This window comes from Protopterus annectens, chromosome 10.part0, assembly GCF_019279795.1.
Source record: "Protopterus annectens isolate FY-2018-M chromosome 10.part0, PAN1.0, whole genome shotgun sequence".
Classification (NCBI taxonomy): Eukaryota; Metazoa; Chordata; order Ceratodontiformes; family Protopteridae; genus Protopterus; species Protopterus annectens.
In genome coordinates this window covers 115,791,935-115,804,281 of record NC_056744.1, presented here as the reverse complement: position 1 = coordinate 115,804,281, position 12,347 = coordinate 115,791,935, and the positions used below count along the sequence as shown (strand labels likewise).

General features: G+C 44.1%; 1 protein-coding gene across 2 annotated transcripts in view; it reads left to right on the top strand.

The window, feature by feature from the left end:
* The window catches only part of BPTF (bromodomain PHD finger transcription factor), a 3,500,764-nt gene that overhangs the window by 1,107,370 nt on the left and 2,381,047 nt on the right, over positions 1-12,347 (top strand). The window lies entirely within an intron of this gene.

The window sequence follows — 12,347 nt, the reverse complement described above, 5'->3', positions numbered from 1 at the left end:
GACTAACAGAGCAAACGGTATCAGATATCCGCAAACAAGTTTACCTTCTACTTCAATGCAACAAGATCAAAGCCAGGGTAGTCTTGAAGGTATTAGGACTCATGGCAGCTACTATTACACTCCTCCCCTTAGCTCGTTTTCACATGCGGATCCTCCAGTGGATGCTGTTTTCTCAATGGTCCTTTCAACAGCTCCCGATGTCTCACATCATCCTGCTAACCCAATCATGCAAGAATCACCTGTATTGGTGGATCACATCACCTCAAGCTCTCCAGGGCAGACCTTTCAATCCCTCACCCCCCAATCGCCACGGTGACGACGGATGCCTCCCTGATCGGGTGGGGGGGGCATTATCAGGGCAGGGCAGTCTAGGGCACGTGGCAATCTTTCGAGTGCCACTTGCACATAAATGTCTTAGAGATGAGAGCAGTGCTTTTAGCGTTGCAAGCCCTTCAGGGCTCTCTTCCGACAGGGACTATTGCAATTCAGACGGACAACATGTCCGTAGTGTGGTACGTCAACAAACAGGGCGGAACCAAGTCCTAAACCTTATGTCGAGAGGCACTCAACTTTGGCAGTGGGCGATTTCTTCTCACCGTTTTCTGATAGCAACGCACATTCCCGGGAAGTCCAATGTGATTGCGGACAAGTTGAGCAGGGCTATTCTCATGCCTCACAAGTGGTCTCTAAAAAAATCAGTGCTGGAAGAAATCTTTCGAAGATGGGGCCGGCCTTGCTGCGATCTTTCTGCTACTCCCCAAAACAGCAAGTGTCACGGCTTCTTCACCCTCTTCCCTTTACCAGGCCAACCCACCAGAGATGCTCTAGTCCACGATTGGCCCCGGGGACTTCTGTATGCTTTCCCCCCTTTTCCACTGATCTCTCAATTAATTCAGAAAGCTATTGCCTCGAGAGTCACCATGATCCTCATTGCCCCTTACTGGCCTCGACAGATATGGTTTCCGTTCCTCCATCATTAGCTCTTGGAGCAGCCTTGGCATCTGGACCCAGTGCCAGATCTTTTGACCCACCAGTCAGGCCAACTGCACCAGTCCCTCCAATCTCTCAACCTCACAGCGTGGTTTCTCCGATTCCTACCCTAGCCAGGCTTCCCTTAATCTCTCATTTGGTCCGTAACATCCTGATAGCCTCTCACAAGTCTTCCACCAGAAGGATTTACAATAGTAAGTGGAAGCGTTTTTTCTTCTGGGCAGCATCAAAAAATATAGACCCCTTCACGCCGCGAGATGCTTCAACTGTGGAACCTGCGGATGTCTCTACCTTGGATGGGTCCGGAGCCACTGTGCAGGCACTGGCTTCTGAGGGTGTATTCAGGCCTACTGACTTGCGTATTAAACTGATGCCATCTTCTTCTTCAAGGCCTAATCTCGAACCATGCCTAAAAAACTGACGTCCAGACCGCATGGTCAGGCCTCTATGCCTAAAAAACAGATAAGAATGGCTGAAGACCTTATTACTTTAATCAGGGGAAGCCATCCTTCCCCCTCTAAGAGACCTAGGACTGAGTTTGTTTATGATACTTCCGATCAGGATTTACCTTTATCTACCTATGAGGATTCTGATGCTGAGGACTCCATTCCCTCTAACCCCCCCCCCAGAGGATTTTCCTTTTGGTGAAACCTTACATACTCTCAGGGAGGATTTTTGTTGGGAAAGTCAGGATTTCTCTGATTCTAAAAAGAGGCTTAGGGATTTCTTACTCCTGCTCCAGCACAGGCCTTTAGCCATACCTCTCCTGTACTAGACATTGTTGTTGATGCATTTGCAGCATCTAGCTTGGCCCCTGACTCTTTACCTCCTGCTCCCAGGAAACCTGATAGATATTACAGGGTCCCTGACTCTCACAAGTTCCTTTTCAAAAATCCTACTGCGGATCCTGAGACCAGTTCACAGGGGCCTAAGTGCATTAAAGCTACTACTGCCAAAAATCCTACCCCTTCTGGTAGAGACTCCAGGGCGCTGGAAAGATGGGGTAAGAAGGTATACACTTCTGCAACTTCGGCAATTAGGGCCTTAAACTGCCAGTTTCATATGTTGAAGTATCAGCAGCATATTATTGGATTGCTTAAACAGAAAATGATGATGTTTCCTGATTATGCTGAAAATAAGGATTTGCAGGATTTATTGCCTTCCGCTGAACAGGTTGGGAAACGCACTTTGCAATGTGGGTTTGACTGTCTAGTGGCATCTTGCAGGGCTGCTGTAACTGGTCTGTACTTAGAAGGCATGCTTGGCTTAAGGAGCAATCCCTACCAGATCATGTTAAAGCAAAATTACTGGATGCTCCCCTAAACCAGGACCGCCTGTTTGGCAACAAGGCAGAAGACGTTCTTAAAAAGATGGAAGAAAAAGCTAAATTTATGCAAACTTTTAAAGATTTTTTACAAGTACAACCTCCAAGATTTAGTAGGTATTGGCCTTTCAAGAACTGGTCTTTTCCTATCTTTTCCAGACCTTCTCAGTCCAAAACCAGATCCAGCAGAGCACCCAGGCTGCAGTCCCAGGGTACGCACAGGGCTAAGCAGTGGGGGCCTCCAGTTCCAAATTTGGGAGTAATAAGACTCCCCCATATGGTAAGCTGTCTCAATTACTTCCTTTTAAAATTTCCAAGCACTTATCAATTGACTGCCTCTTTGGTGGGAAAGATTGCATGCAAAGAACTGGGAACTCCTTACCCAGGGCAAATGGGTTTTAAATATAGTGTCCCAGGGTACAGATTTCACTTCCACATGTTGCCACCACCAAGCGGGTGGCCAGACTTACCCCCAAATCAGTGGGCAGAGGCCCAAAATTAAGTACTTTCTCTCTTAAGTTTGGGGTCTATTCAATTGGTACAAGAGGAGGAAAAGGGACAAGGTTTCTACTCGAGACTTTTCCTGGAACCCAGAAAAGACAATTCATGGCATCCTGTCCTGGACCTGTCTACTCTAAACACCTTTTTGGAGATTCCAAAATTCAAGATGCTGACTCTTCACCAGTTGCTTCCTATGCTTGGCAAAGACGCCTGGTTTGCAACACTAGATTTAAAAGAAGCATACCTGCACATCACAATCAGGGAATCTTGCAGAAGATACCTACACTTCAAAGCAGGCGACGCTCACTATCAGTGCTCTGCACTGCCCTTTGGCTTATGTACTGTGCCCAGGGTATTCACAAAGTGCCTAGCTCCAGTTATTGCATTTTGCAGGCAAAGAAATATTCAAATATACCCATAGCTGGACGATTGTCTAATTCAGGCAGAAAGCCAGGGCATACTTTTGAATCATCTGGCGTTTGTACAAAGAGTTCTAACTTGTCTGGGGTACACCATAAATGAAAATAAATCACACCTGGTATCCTGTCAACAAATTATATTCCTGGAAACAAGCTTGAATACAACTTCCCAGATGGCTTTCCTCACGCCAGAGAAACTAATTCATTTGACAACCCACTTCAGACAAGTGGCTACTACAAAAATCCTGCTATCTGCAAGACAAATACTGCAATCCTTGGGGTTCATGGCCTCATGCATTCTTCTAATTCCATATGCAAGACTGCATATGTGGAAACTACAGTGGTATCTAAAAAGCATATGGTGTCAGCATTCTCAGGATCTAGAAGCAACGATTCCTATCATACGTTGCCTACGCCTAGAGTTCCTTTGGTGGGCAGAGGCCTGCCACCAAAACAAGGGACTACCTTTCACACCACCCCCTGCCACCCAAACCCTAACAGCAGAAGCATCAGACTATGTATGGGGGGGGCTCACCTGGCAGGGTAGTGCATTCAGGGCAACTGGAAACCAAGTCAAATGCACCTGCATATCAATCAAAAAGAAATGTTAGCTGTACAGAATGCTCTGACAGCCTTCAAGGACCACATTCTTCCAGGACAACTAATGGTAATGACATACAACACCACTGTTACGTGGTGCATAAACAAACAGGGGGGTACACATTCTTACTCCCTCTGCAGACTAGCCATGGCATTGTGGAACACAGCCTAGAGCTACCAAGTGCACCTACATGCTCAATTCCTGCCAGGAAAATAAAATACACACTGGCAGATGGACTAATCAGAAACCTCATGGACCCACACAACTGGAAACTGGAACCAAGGATTTTCAACATGTTGCCAAGCAAATGGAGGAGCCCAGATATATACCTGTTTTCCTCTCCCCAGAACTACCAATTGGACAAATTCTGCACAAGGAGTCCCCACAAACAAGCCTGGAAAGTGGATGCTCTGTCCTTTTGCTGGAAAAATCTATCAGTCTATGCCTTCCTCCCTCTGCCTCTGCTCTCCAAGGTACTACAAAAAATCAAACAAGACAAACCAAGGATGATTTTTATTGCTCCAGACTGGCCACGACAACACTAGTACCCCGTCCTGCGCAGTGTGTTACTGTTCTCCCCATGACACCTGCCTCAGACTCTTTCCCCTCTTGTCTCAGCAGGAGAACCAGATTCTGCATCCTCAGCTTCTAACACTGAACCTAACAGCCTGACTTATTTTCTAATCTCTCCTGTACCATTCCTCAGTAAACCTGTGATGGATATAATTTTAGAGGCAAGGAGGCCTAGTACTAGAAAATCTTATGCTGAAAATGGAAAAGATTCTGTGTCTAGAACCAATCTCAAGGGATGAGCACAGCAGTGTCCAATTTACCTTAGATTTTACAGTACTTAACTGAGATGCTTCACAAGGGCCTGTCTTTTTCCTCCATGAAAATTCACGCCTCAGCCATTTTAGCTCATTATAACACAGAACCTCCCCTCTTCTGTCATCCACTGCTCAAGCAGTTCCGCAGAGGGGCAAAAAATTTGAGACCACCCAGGAGAGCTTCAACCCCAGCCTGGGATCTTAACTTTGCTTCGGAGAAAATCACTCTACCTGCTTTCGAGCCTGCTACTACTGCAGACTTAAAATTTCTTTCTTGAAAAACAGCTTTCCTTTTAGCAATCACTTCAGCAAGAAGGGTATCTGAATTACAGGCCCTTATGGCTGTGGAGCCTTTCATCGTCTTTCATGCGGACAGGTTGTCCCTCAGAACCAGTCCATCCTTCATGCCCAAGGTGGTATCCAGTGTGGCTCTTAATCAGTCCATTCATTTGCCAACCTTCTTTCCCAATCCACAGAACAAAGGGGAATGGATACTGCATTCCTTAGATGTGCACAGAACTTAGATTCCAATTGGACAGGACTAAACCTCAAAGGAAATCTGAACAACTGCTGGTGGCATTTCTTGCAGGGGCAGAGGGGAAGGCTGTTTCAAAGCAAACCATTTCTAAATAGATAGGCCATTGCATTTATTTCTGTTATACGCACCATGGAAAACCTATCCCACAGGGGGATCAGACCTCACTCCACCAGGGCTGCATCTACCTCTGCAGCCTTTCTCAGAGGAGTCCCTACCAGGGACATCCTAGAAGCTGCTACCTGGAGTTCTGTATATACCTTCACTAAGCATTATCATTTGCCAATTTTCTCTAAATCCAGAGCTGGCTTCGCCACTGCAGTCTTGCAGGGCCTTATAGCTGGTCCTAATGCTATCAAAATTCCTCCTTCCAACTATAGCTTTGGGAATCTTCCCAAATGGAATGACTACAACAGTGAAACACGAAGAACATAGTACAGTTGTGTACACTTATCATAAATGTAGATGTTCGAGTGTATTCAGTGTTGCAGTCCTAGTTACCCTCCCTCCAACCTCCTAACTTCTTTTGGCTATACCTCTACTTTCCTTTACTATGCTTAAAAGCTTTTTGGTGTATTTGCTTTTTTGTTGGAGGTATATCATCATATTTTTATATTTAATTGCTTCTCATTAGGGGGGCACCTGACATCTCTGGCAAGAAAAACTGATGTAATGGCGTCAGCTGCATGTTTTATACCCCTGATGACCTGACGTCATGGAAGAAGGGACAGCAACCGACGCAGGACCCAAGATTTTGTTAATCAGGCTGACTGAGGGCTACCTGCAAGCAGATAACCTAGATGTAATGACTGCAACAGTGAATACACTTGAACATCTACATTTATGGTAAGTGTACACAACTGTACTTTTCCTTACCTGGACAATTGGCTTCTAATGGCACCTACAAGGCAACTACATCAGGCTATTCAGGTCATGCTGCACTTGTTCCATCGCCTGGGAATAACAGTGAACATAGTGAAATCCAAGATGACTCCTGTACAGGATATCAAATTCATAGGGACACAGTGGAACACAATCACACAGGTAGCAGCCTGCCTTCCCAGAGAGTAAGATCCTTGACACAGCACGTTCACCTTGTACTAGACACTCTGACTCCACCAGCTTGACTGGTCCCCATGGTCCTAGGATGCATGTCAGCTGCCATTTTTCTAGTGCGCCTTGTCAGATTCTTTTTGTGAGTTCTCCAGTTGACCCTAGTGGTACAGTGGGCCATTCAGTGCCATCCATTCAGCCCCAGTCAGGTTCACTCTAGTTTGCAGTGCTGGATCTCTACAGGAAACCTCCATCTCGGCAGACCCTTCATTCTTCCCACTCCTACGGCCACGTTGACCACTAATGCATCTCTGTTGGGATGGGGGTGGGGGGCATTTTCTAGGAAAGATGTTCTAATGCACATTGTCCATGACAGGTGCCAAATTGCACATTAATGTACTAGAGATGAGGGTGGTCCTTCTCAAGTTGCAAGCCATTCAGGATTGCCTTCCTCTGGGGACAATTCCAGTTCTGACATGCAGTATGTCAGTGGTTTAGTACATCAACAAGCAGGGGGGGGGGTGCATTCATACCCATTGTAGATGGAGGTCATGAGGGTTTAGGAGTGGACAATTTCTTCAGACCGCTTTCTCATTACAACGTGCATCCCGGGGTTTCCACTAGGGACAGATGATTTCCTTAGCAAATTATCCACAGCTATGAATAGTCATAAAGACTGCAATGATATACTGCTAACCACTCTGGATGTCAGTAGCCTCTTCACATCAATACCAAATGACATAGGAATAGAGTCTGTCAGGAGAAGTTTAACATCAAAGATGAACTTGGATGAAACTAATAGGATCTGCTCACTGCTGGAGCTAATATTGGAAAATAATTATTTTGTTTTTGGAAATTCCATATATTGGCAGTGCTGGGGGGTTGCCATGGGCACCCTCTGCGACAATGGTTATTCTAACCTAGTATTAGCATATTGGGAGCTTGAATACATCCCCAGTCCTATGAATCCTTGGGTTGAGAACATCCTCTACTATGGTCGATTTGTGGACGATCTTTTCATTCTGTGGAAAGGGAATGAACAGCAATTCATTGCTTTCTCTGGATATGTGAATATGACTACCACCTTCCTGAAATTCACAGCTCAATGGTCAAGGGAGGTTATTAGCATCCAGGATGTTAATATTATTTTAAGTAGGGAAATGACATGCACACCACGCTATATCGTAAAAAATACATGGAGAAATCACTATCTCCTAAAAAGCAGTATGCATCCTAGGCATATTACCAGGAATATCATGCAGAATGAAGTATCAAGAATAGAAAAGAGATGCAGTCAAGAATCTGTGAGACACAAAGAAATCCATTTTTTTCAGAAAAACCTCAAGGAAAGAGGTTACAATGAAAAAGATGTAAATGGATACAAGAGAAAAAACAAATTGGAAAAAAGTAATATGAGACTTATGTTAACGTACAGTACAGATAATGTAGCAACCCAGAATGTGATAAAGCAATTCTGGCCAATTTTAACTCAAGATCCCCAATTAAAGGATATCGTGGGTGAGAGACTGACTTTTGTGTACAAAAACATAAAGAATTTAAAAAGACTCCTTTGTGCCAAAGATGGTTTTGACAAACCGATGATTCTGGGGCGAAAAGGCACCTTTAGATGTGGTAATTGCACAGCTTGTCCACATATAGATAACAACAACCACTTCATCCCAAAACTAAAAGGTGCTATTCATTTAATGTAAAGGCTATTTGTAACACGCCCAACGTTGTGTAGCTGGCAACCTTCAAAATATGCTCTGCATACTCTTCTTCTTTCGGCTTTTCCCGGTTAGGGGTCACCACAGCGGATCACCTGTCCGCTCATGATTGGCAGTGGAGTTTTTACATTGTCGAGTTGCCAGCCTGGTGCCCAACCTTCCACAGAAGGAGCATACACGCACTCACACCTAGGACCAATTTAGAGTGTCCAATCCACCTGCAGCATGTCTTTGGGATGTGGGAGGAAACCGGAGCACCCGGAGGAAACCCACGCGACCAAAGGGAGGACATGCAGACCCCGCACAGAAGGCACCCCAGCCGAGGATCGAACCGGAGAACCTCTTGCTGTGAGGTGACAATGCTAACCACTGCACCACCGTGGCCGCCCTAAAATATGCTCTGCATACTATGTAGGAAAAAGACAATCAACCTTTTAAAAATCGTATTCTTAGACATCTATGGGACATACGTAACTAGGATCCTTATAATGAATTGGCTGTACATGTTAATACTTTCTCTGATCATTCCTTTTCCTTCAAAGTCATTGAACAAGTATTTTTGAGCCTAAGAAAAGGGGATATTGAAAACAGTGCTGAGTTAAGGGAAACCAAATAGATTATCAATTTACGAGCTGACCAAACACCCGGTTTGAATAGTATTATTCCGTTAAAACCTGTATTAAAAGCCAGAAGATCTGCTATTGGTTGACACGAAGGCGTGTCAACCATAGGACTATATGATTGGCTTGACAAGTTATGAATGGAACATGTACATCTATTGACAGTAATCCATGCCATTGGTTTATTCTTTGGGGCAGACCGATATCCACTCTACTGACTGGAAGAGATATGATGAAGGACATTACATCATTAAGGAAACGGAAACTGCTGTCCTTTGAACAGCTGCTTGTTGTTTCTATACATTCACGATCTGAAGAAGATTCAAAAGCGCTTATCGTTTGGAATACTGAGGGACCTGTTACTAATCTACATATTTTAAGAAACGTTTAATAAATTTGTTTTAAAAGTTGTTGTCAAGCCGTGGACGTGCAGTAGGCTATTTTTGCCGATTTTCAGAATTTTTTGGCTAGCTGCACTTTGGCAGTGGGAGTTACTTTTCTTTTTTAGTCTACATTGGTACTTCAGGGATTTAAGTCAGAAAGAAACTCTCTGCAAGTAGGACCCGGTACAAGGCAGGAACCAGTACAAGTAGACAAAATTGCCAGCACCAAATACAGTGAAAAGCATCAAATGAGGCTAATAAGTTGAATACATTAGTCGTCGTCATCTTCTTTCGGCTGCTCCAGGTAGGGGTTGCCACAGCAGATCAACTGTTTCCATTTCTTCCTGTCCTCTGCATGTTGCTGTCACACCAACCACCTGCATGTCCTCTCTCACCACATCCATAAACCTTATCTTAGGCCTTCCTCTTTTCCTGTTACCTGGCAGCTTCATCCTTAGCATTTTTTTACCAATATACTCTGCATCCCTCCCTCAGCACATGTCCAAACCAAAGTAATCTTGCGCCTCTGGCTTTGTCTCCATACCTTCCAGTCTGGGCTGATCCTCTAATGTACTTATTCCTAATCCTGTCCACCCTCGTCACACCCAGTGCAAATCTTAACATCTTCAACTCTGCCACGTCAAGGTCCGACTCCTGCCTTTTTGTCAGTGCCACTGTCTCCAACCCATATAACATAGCTGGTCTCACTAACCTCTTGTATAAGACCTTCCCTTTCTCTCTTACTGGTACTCGTCTGTCACAAATCACTCCTGACACACTTCTCCACCCACTCCATCCTGCCTGTACTCATTTCTTCACCTCTCTTCCACACTCACCATTACTCTGAACTGTTGATCCCAAGTACGTAAACTCATTCACCTTCGCCACCTCTACTCCCTGCATCCTCATCATTCCTCTATCCTCCCTCTCATTCACACACACATATTCTGTCTTAGTCCTGCTGACATTCATTCCTCTTCTCTCTAGAGCACATCTCCATCTCTCCAGGGTGTCCTCCACCTGTTCCCTACTCTCACTACAGATCACAATGTCATCTGCTAACATCATAGTCCACGGGGACTCCTGTCAGATCTCGTCTGTCAACCTGTCCATCACCATTGCAAATAAGAAAGGGCTCAGAGCTGATCCTTGATGTAATCCCACCTCCACCTTAAACGCATCCATCACTCCCACCTCACCGCTGTCACACTACCCTTGTACATATCCTGTACCACTCTTACATACTTCTCTGACACTCCCAACTTCCTCATACAATACTAAAACTCCTCTCTAGGCACCCTGTCATATGCTTTCTCTAAATCCACAAAGACACGATGCAACTCCTTCTGACCTTCTCTGTACTTCTCCATCAACACTCTCAGAGCAAACATCGCACCTGTAGTGCTCTTTCCTGGCATGAAACCATACTGCTGATCACTAATCATCACCTTCCTTCTTAACCTAGCTTCCACTATTCTTTCCCATAACTTCATGCTGTGACTGATCAGTTTAATCCCTCTGTAGTTACTACAGCTCTGCACATCACCCTTATTCTTAAAAAAATTGGTACCAAAACACTTTTTCTCCATTTATCAGGCATCCTCTCACTTTCCAAGATTTCATTAAACAATCTAGTTAAAAACTCCACTGCCATTTCACCTAAACACCTCCATGCTTCCACAGGTATGTCATCGGGACCAACAGCCTTTCCGTTCTTCATCATCTTCATAAGTTGAATACATTACTATTTTTTTTAAATGTAATAAACAACCCAGACCAGTTTCAGCCAACAGGCTTTCCTCAGTGGGAATGAAAATAGTAACAACTTTGAAGTGACACACACACACACACACACACACACACACATATATATATATATATATATATATATATATATATCATGAGTCATCCAATAGGATTCTTCCCAAAGTGATCTTTCCAACATTCAAATTATTTCCTGTATGGAAAATACAGAGAGAATGAAAAGTTATACAATGAAAACCACATAGTTAATGTCCATTGTAATTAGTAAAATTAAAATAAAATAAAATATTATTATAAATGATCATTCAAACCAGGTGAAAACAAGGCACCCAGTTTAATGATCCAATACTTCTCTTGTTTGGTGAGAATTGAATGCCATCCTTGTTTATTGGATGTGTCACCAAGAATTCTGTCAATAATCGTGAACTGGAATCTTAATGAATTGTGTTGTATGCAGTGTCTAAATAGGGCATTGGTCTCTCTCTTGGTTCGTATGTCGCTGCGGTGCTCAGTCATGCATAATCAAAGTGGTTGTGATGTCTGTCCAACATAGAATGAACCACATGTACACGTTGCAAGGTACACCACCCAATCACTATTGCAATTGCCAAAGAATTTTATATAAAAAATCCTATCCGTGTTTTTGCTGGTGAAGTGTTTCGATGTAAAAATAAATGGACATGATGAACAATGACCACAGTGGTAGGTACCCTATAGTTTATCACCTGTCATGGTTAGTTGGTGGTGTATGGCTCCAGCTGAACTGACCCTCTTGAAGTGTGAAAAAAATGACTCGCGTGTCCTACCTCTTCTGTATCCATACTTACATACATCACCAATCACAGGTGTGAGTTCATCATTGGCGGTGAGAATGTTCCAATGTTTGGACATAACATTCCTGATTAGGTTGATGTTACGTCCAAATGTTGTGATGAACCGGATGGATTCATCCTGTTCAATCTGAGTCTTTTCGCAGTATGTAAGAAGGCAGATGGGCATGTTGGGCACCCTGGATGTCAGGCTCCTTGTAACCCCTAGCTCTAAATCTGTTGGCCAGATCCTGTTGGGATTCTTCATAATCGCTTTCTGGGGAACAGATTGTGCGAATCCTGAGGAATTGAGATTTGTGTATGTTCGGATGATGTGGTTGGGGTGCATGCTCGTTGCATGTAGTAAGTTGTACTGGGGGAATTTACGAAATGTTTTGCTATGTAAAGTGTCATCTGGATTCCGAGTTATGGTTACATCCTGAAAGTTGATCTCATTCCTCATCCCCAGATGGCATTCCTTACACCAGACAAGCAAATTTTCCTGACAGCCTACTTCTCTCAAGTAGCCACCAGACCCCAGTTATCTGCACAGAAGATCCTGCAAGCTCTGCGGTTCATGGCATCTTGCATACTACTAATTCCATATGCTAGACTGCATATGAGGAAACTTCAGTGGTACCTAAAAAGCCTTTGGTGTCAACACTCTCTAGACCTGGAGACTCTTATACCTAAAATTCCTTGCCTCTGAAAAGATTTTCTTTGGCGACAACAGCATGCTTCCACAACAAGGGACTACCTTTCTCACCACCCCCCACTGCCTAGACTCTCACCAC